The sequence below is a fragment of the Macaca mulatta genome, chromosome 3, assembly GCF_049350105.2.
Source record: "Macaca mulatta isolate MMU2019108-1 chromosome 3, T2T-MMU8v2.0, whole genome shotgun sequence".
Lineage (NCBI taxonomy): Eukaryota > Metazoa > Chordata > Mammalia > Primates > Cercopithecidae > Macaca > Macaca mulatta.
The window spans coordinates 91,019,984-91,027,470 of NC_133408.1; the positions used below are offsets into that span (position 1 = coordinate 91,019,984).

At 38.5% G+C, this 7,487-nt stretch overlaps 1 protein-coding gene across 4 annotated transcripts in view; it reads left to right on the top strand.

Moving 5' to 3' along the window:
- Positions 1-7,487, top strand: part of ELMO1 (engulfment and cell motility 1) — a 575,941-nt gene that overhangs the window by 76,142 nt on the left and 492,312 nt on the right.

Consider the following 7,487-nt stretch of genomic DNA (forward strand, 5'->3'; position numbering starts at 1 on the left):
TCAGACAGAACCATTTACCTGCCTGTGTGATGTTTCCCTGTAGGTGACACAGCATGGGTGCCACTTCTGTACTAGCTGTGGAAGTCTGGCTCTTCCCTTTAGTAGCCTTAGGATTCAGGGCTGGTTCTGGCTTCATTTACCATCATTAAGAGCCTGTTTGACTGGAAGAGATGTTATCTCATGATAATTGTTCCCTTCTGCTCCTTGCCAGGTTGGAAAAATAGATAATGATGAAAAAGTGTGCTGAGAAGCACCAATTGCCAGATCCCCTAATGTGTGAGGGATTAATCTAGAAATATAGTGGAAAATTTCCTTTAAATACGTAAACTAGACTGAAGGGACTGGCAGAAAGTAGGGTGACAGTTGTTTATGAAATTATTGCATTTTTATTAGTTTGAAATACACTTGCATATGTTTCTGTTAGCCCTGGGGAAGAGAGAAAATTTTATTAATGTAATTCAAAGTTATAAACATCACTCATTGTTAAATTGCTATAACTTAAAAATGAGATGTGTAAGTTAGGAGGGATAACAATATAAATTCCTGGAAAATTTTATTTTGACCTGCTTGACTTTGTGAACTTAGAAAATAATAATGATCATTTATTGAACATGTATTATGTACCAGGGACTCATTGCAATCATTTAATCATTACAACAACCCTGTGAGTTATAGCATTATCATTCCCATTTTACAAATGGGGAAACTGAGGCCTGTCAAGCTTAACCGACTTACCCAGAATCACCCCCCGGCTGGTTAGTGATAGATCCAGGGTTCCCTCCCAGGCCCTCTGACCTCAGAGGTTATGGTCTTCATTCTTCATATTTTAAATGCTGCAGTCACTTAACTTTTTTGGGTTAGTTTTCTTATTTTTAAAATGTGGGGGCAAGACTAGATTCTTTATAACAAATTAGAGTTTTGGAACTGTGCTATCTTTTTTTTTTTACTGAAACTGAGCAGAGGCGATGTTCATCACATACTCACTGCAAAAGGTCAAGAGAATGACTAAAGGGTAATTACCAGCAGTATTTGTAGCAATTTAAGTCATTTCAGGATTTTATCTTTGACAGTTATTAGTTATTAGTTTTAGTAACAGGGCACTGAGAGAAGGTATTTCTTAGTCTGCATCTCAGTTGCTTCCTGATTTCTCTCTGAACCAACCTCCTCCAACGCCATCATCTCCCAGGAGCTGCTAAATAATCACACTGCAAGCAAGGGCAATCGGCTGCTCTTCGCAACTCATCAAGAGAGTGACTACTAAATGCAGGGGATGAGTAAGAAGAGGGAATTCAGGCAACGAATAAGAAACAGTTCAGTAATTAGGAGAACCAGGAGAGACTGCTGTTATTCTGTGCTATTCAATCTGGAAGTTACTAAACTCTACCTTAATAGAAAATGTGCACCTGACTTCTCTAGGAAAGAAAAGAAGCATTCGTTAGCAGATTGGAGATTCCTCTACATTGCTTGGAGTTTCCAAAGACATAGCCAATTGAAATATCTATCTGTACTTTCATATTTATTACTGAAGGAACCCCCCCATTTTGTTACTGTGCTTAAGTTTGGTGTTTCACATAAGTAAGTTTTCCAAATAAGTGAAAGCTAAAACTAAATGTTTCATAATAGATTATAATGAAATGTTAAACCTTTATTAAGTATACGATATAAGCAAATGATGCATTAGAGCATCTATGTATTGTTTAGTGAAGAATTATAAGATGAATATCCATGTACCCATCATGCAGCCTAATAAATATAATGCTAGCAGTACTTTTCAATCCTGGATCCCATTCTCTTCTCTAACTCAAGTAAAGATTGTCCTGAATATTTTATTAGTAATTTCTTTGTTTTATTTTGGGGTTACATAAATATTAATAATTTTTTTTTGCAACTTTATAAAAGTGGAATGATTCTGAGTTTTTCAGTGGCTTGTACAATATTAACGTTATGTTTCTGAGATTCAACTATGAGAAGGTAGTTCACCCATGTAGATGTAGTTCATTTTTATTCTTCAGAGTATATTCCATTTTATGAATATGGGACAGTTAATTTTTCTCAGGAGAGATAGACATTTATTTGAGTTGTTTCCATTTTCTTGCTATTAGGAGGATATTGTGAATATTTTTGTCCATCTGTCTTAGTGTAGATGAGCAAGAGTTTTTCCAGGATGTAGCCCCAGGAGAGGAGAGGAGATGCTGTGTTGAAGGCTACACACACCTAAAATTTTACTGGGCAATGCCAACTTGTTTCCGAAGTAGTTGTGCCACCTTTAATTCTCACCAGGAGTACATGAAAGTTCCTGTTGCTCCACATACTTGCCAAAACCTGGTGGCTGTCAGATTATATACATTTTCTAGCCTTTTGGGTGTAAAATGGTGTCAGCATGGGGGTCTCTGCATTCCTCTGATTACTAATGAGGTTGACCATCTTTTTATAGGTTTATTGACCTTCTTGTTTTTTCATGAAATGCCTGAATATGTCTTTTGGGTTGCTTGTCCTTTTCATATTGATTCATTGGAGTTCTTTATATATTTTGTGTACTAAATCTTTGTTCATTATAGATGTTACTGTAGAGGCAGGAAGGGGGTGATCCCTTTTCTCCCCATCACAAGAGTCACAGCCCACACCTTTATAACAAAATATAGATCAACATGAGAAAAACATAACAAACTCATTAATGTACTTAAACACTGGAGCCATACAAAACATATGACAACTCAAGAAAGGACCAGATGGTTGATGCTTAAATATCCTTTTCACTGGGGAGAAGGAGGTGGAGAGCTGTAAATGAATGGGCCCAAAAAACTACACCAGTGGTTTGTAAATGATTCTCTCTGGACTCTGAATGGGACCTAAGGACAAATAGTAGCTGCAGACAAGTTACAGGAAGGTAAGGGCAGAGCTGCATTGTGAACAAAGGTCTTATTATGCAGATAACAGTCTTCCAGGTCTTCCCTTGGAATTGCCCTCAGGAGAGCAGAGGCGGAGGCTGACTGGGCATGGTGTCCTGAGCACAGAGACTTCTAGTCTCTTCTCTGGTGGTTAACGTTTCCTGGTTATTTAATGAGATTCCTAGGGAAGGGGTTTTGAGGCAATTGCATTTCTTTTAGAAGTTTTCTCAATCAGATAAGGGAACTTATTGAGAGAGCCAGTCCTGGTGCTTTGAATAGTAAGGAGGATCAGAGGGAGTAGGGGGAGGTCAGATGGAGATCTTGAGGCTGCTTCATTAGTTCAGCATGTCAAGGCACCATATTTCAGGGCATTTTCTGAGCCCCAATATTGAAGATATCTTCTTTCAATGTGTGGTTTCTATTTTTTCTTATTAAAATTTTTTGGATATATTTTTTTCTTATCAAACATTTTAATAAGCAGAAATTCTTAATTATATTGTAGATGAATTGGTCAGTCTCTTTTTTTTATGTTTTGGGCTATATATAGCTTGCTTAAGAAATCCTTCTTACCCGTTAGTTATTAGGTTATTCTTGTATCCTAAGATTTTCTGAGATGTCTGTTTTTCTTTTTCATTCAAATAGTTAATCTCTGGAATTGTTTTGTTTAATGTACATTGTAAAGTAGAGGCTGATTTCATTTTGCCCCCTACATTGTCCCAATGCCACTTATTAAATACAGGTTGAGTATCCCTAATCTGAAAATCCAAAATCTGAAATGCTTCAAGATGCAAAGCTTTTTGAGTGCTGACATGACACTCAAAGGAAATATTCATGGAAGCATTTTAAATTTCAGATTTTTGGATTAGGGATGTTCAGCCAGCAGGTATAATGCAAATACCACAACACCTGAAAGAATCTGGAATCTGAAACACTTCTGGTCCCAAGTGTTTCAGATAAGGGATTTTCATCCCTCCTGTCTCCCCCAGTCACTGGTCTGCGCTGTCACTTTTGGCACATATCAAGCTTCCATATGGGTGAAAGTCCTTCTCGAGGCTATAAATGTTACATAACCTTGTTGACAGTTTTATAATATTGGGCTCTCTTAGTCTTAAACTTTGTATGTTTATCCATTTATTTTGGTGTTCTTTAATATTTTTCAATAACTTTTATTGCTTTATACAGAAATATCTTGTAAAATTTTGTTTCATATATTCCTAAGTGTTGCTGCAGCGGCCAAGAGGGAAAGCTTCTCCCCTTCATCTCCTGAAGGTTTGCTGAAAATATACTGACAAAAGGCCAATGAAAAGGAGAGAAAGGCATACAATGTATTTAATGTGCACAATGCAGGAAATCACATGAGAATGATTTACCAATAGCCCAGTATAGTCCAGATGCTTATATACCCTTCCATTTATGGGAGAGAGGAGATAGAGAATGGGCAAGTAAGTAATAAGTTCCCCTGAGCTCTGAGGGAGGTGTCAGGAAGGTGAGGGATGGAACTTCACTGTGAGCAAAGGTCATCTTATGCAGATAAAGCCTCCCAGGTAATCTATGAGAGCTGCCCTTAGGAGAATAGATGAAAAGCCTGTCCGGATGTGGTGATGACTTACAGTCTCTTCTCTTCTTTTCCTGGGTGGTTGATCTTTTTGGGCTATTTGATGAGATTCCTAAGGAGTGGGGTCTTAAGAAATTCCAAAGAGAGTCCCTCCCGGTGCTTTGGGAAAGAAGATCAGAGACAGGGAGGTGGAAGCAGGTCAGAGAGAAACCTTGGTTCTGAGGCTTATTTCTGAGGCTTTTCACTTTTCAAAGCACTTAGCATGCCAACGCTCTGTATTGTGAAGCATCATTTTCTGCACTCCAACACTATCTTCTTGTTTTATTATTATCATGAAATGTATATTTAAGAAATAGTTCTTTCTGATGTTTTGTTCCTGGTGTATAGAATTGCTAGTCACTTTAATATATTGATTTATACTCAGAAACCTTGATAAAGCCTTATTCATCCTAATAGTTTCTGATAGACAATAATATTATCTGAATAATGAAAAATTTGCCACTCCCATTCTTAAAATGTTTAGAATGAGATCTCCAGTACAATATCGAGTAGAGGTAGTGATATTTGACTTCCTTGCCTTGTTTTTGATTTTAAAGGAAAAGCTTGATGGCTCACAGTTGAGCATGATGATTGCTATAGAGTTTCTGTAGACATACTTTAGGAAGGAAGCTTTCTGCCATTCCTAATTTGCCTACTTTCCTAAGATGCTTTAAAAAATTATGATTGACTAGTGTATTGGTCCTGTTTGATGGTAGCAGAAAGGAGTTACATTTATTATCCATGATTTTTTTTTTTTTGAGACGGAGTCTCGCTCTGTCGCCCAGGCTGGAGTGCAGTGGCCAGATCTCAGCTCACTGCAAGCTCCGCCTCCTGGGTTTATGCTATTCTCCTGCCTCAGCCTCCCAAGTAGTTGGGACTACAGGCGCCCGCCACCTCGCCCGGCTAGTTTTTTGTGTTTTTTAGTAGAGACGGGGTTTCACTGTGTTAGCCAGGATGGTCTCGATCTCCTGACCTCCTGATTCGCCCGTCTCGGCCTCCCAAAGTGCTGGGATTACAGGCTTGAGCCACCGCGCCCGGCCCATGATTGTTTTTGATGTCTGCAGTGGAAATTAGTGAGGAGGGAAAGATAGGAGGAGGTAATATATGCTTGCTATATACTTATTTTCTGATTGCTTTATATGCTATAAAATAATTTCGTACAAATTACCTCATTTGGGTTATTGTTTCCAGTGTCTTTTGTTTGTTTGTTTGTTTCTCATAGGGACTTAGAGCATTCTGATTCCATAACTGTGGCTGGTCTTAGGCCCACCAGTTTTTCCTGCTACACATTGGTGATATTCAATTTGCACTATGCTTAACTAACCTATTCTTTCTTCCTTAGTCTTCTGTAGTCTTCCATGTCACACACGTAGCGAGTTGCACCCGTAGCCTGTTATTTTTCACTGTACTCCCGAAGAATTTTCTTAAAGTGTCTAAGAAATCAGTGGTATCCTTCCAATCTGATCCTTTTCTTCCTTCATTCACTTATTCACTCGCCAGATATTCGTTGATAGCATACTATGTGACCACAGGTAAAATGATGAAGAAAATATCCCTGCCCTCATAGAGTTGACTCTCCAGAGTGGAATCAGGACAATTAACACATAGGCCAGTGTGTAGCATTGCAAGGTAGTGATGCGGTGAGTGAAGGAGTGAGTGGGAGAGAGAAAGAGAGGGAGGGATGACTGGGAATGTGTGTGTGCCCATTTTACTGGCATTAGGTTACCTAGGAAAGGCTTCCCTGAGGAGATGACCTTTGGTCTGAGCCCCAAATACAGTGAGCAAGTCAGCTGCGGGAAGTTCAGGAACAGCAGATGAATGACAGTGTGGTGAGTCTGGGGAACTTGAAGGAGTCAGGTGTGGTCACAAGAGAACAAGTCAGGAGAAACTGGTAGGGGACAGAGAAAGAGACAGAGGCCAGGAAATGCTGGACTTGCAAGAGCCTCGTTAGAGAGATTTTGCTTTTATTGATATGATGAAACTATGTAAGTATATTTTAGAGGCACGTAATATTTTTGTTTACTTTCTCAAAGAATTCATCAGTCTGTTATCTGATTTCTGGGAATAACAATGCATCCTGGTCTTCTCTCTTGTCTCAGAATCTCCAAACTCAGTGATTGATGGGAAGAAGCTTCTTGTTAATGTTCTTGAAATGAATACAGAATCTCTCTTTCTCCCTTAGAGGAGTTTGGAGAATGCTATTGCTGAAGTTGGCCTGGCTCACTGCACCACGTGGGGAGGTGATGCTACCAGGGGGAGATTACAGAGGAATAAGCCAGCATTGAGTTTCCTCTGTGGTAGAGCCTCATTGTGTGAGGACGGGAGATTCTCAGTCTGACTTCCTTCTCCAGGTAGAAACATCTAACTTAACCAAGTGTAAATGATTCATGTGTGACTCTAGAACTTTGTCTTGCTTGTGCTCCTGTTCTAAACTCTAGGTGTTGGGAGATTGGAATGGATCTCATTTTGAACTGGATCTTAACTTCTTTGCTTCAATCCCCTGTTGATAAAATGAGATTATAGAGCAGTATTTGCTGACCTTCCTCACAAAGACCCTATGTGTGATCAAGTGATTTAGATGTTGAAAGGGTGGTTTGTTTTCTTAATATATGAGAAATAGTTAATGCTACAGTCTGATATAAAATGATTATTAATAATAATTTTTATTTTTATTGTATATAATGTAATTTAACTCTGAAGAAAAAAAAATGCTGGATATTCTTTTGAGACCACCGAAAGGATATGGCAATAGTTTCTTCCTTTGTCTTGTAGAAGAATACATGCTATAGAAATCAAGGAGTAAAAATCAGGGCATTCTTTCTGAATTTTCTTTCTCATCTTTTAGCCCCTTTGAATATGATGTGATTTTAGAAACAACTTAGAATTTAGAAATAACTTCTAGGTCATTTTAATAAACTTGGGAACCTCGTTGGTGGAGAGGTCCCTGTAAGTGGTGAATGGAAGTGAAATCTTATCTTGGGCATTCATCTATCAGATATTTTCTT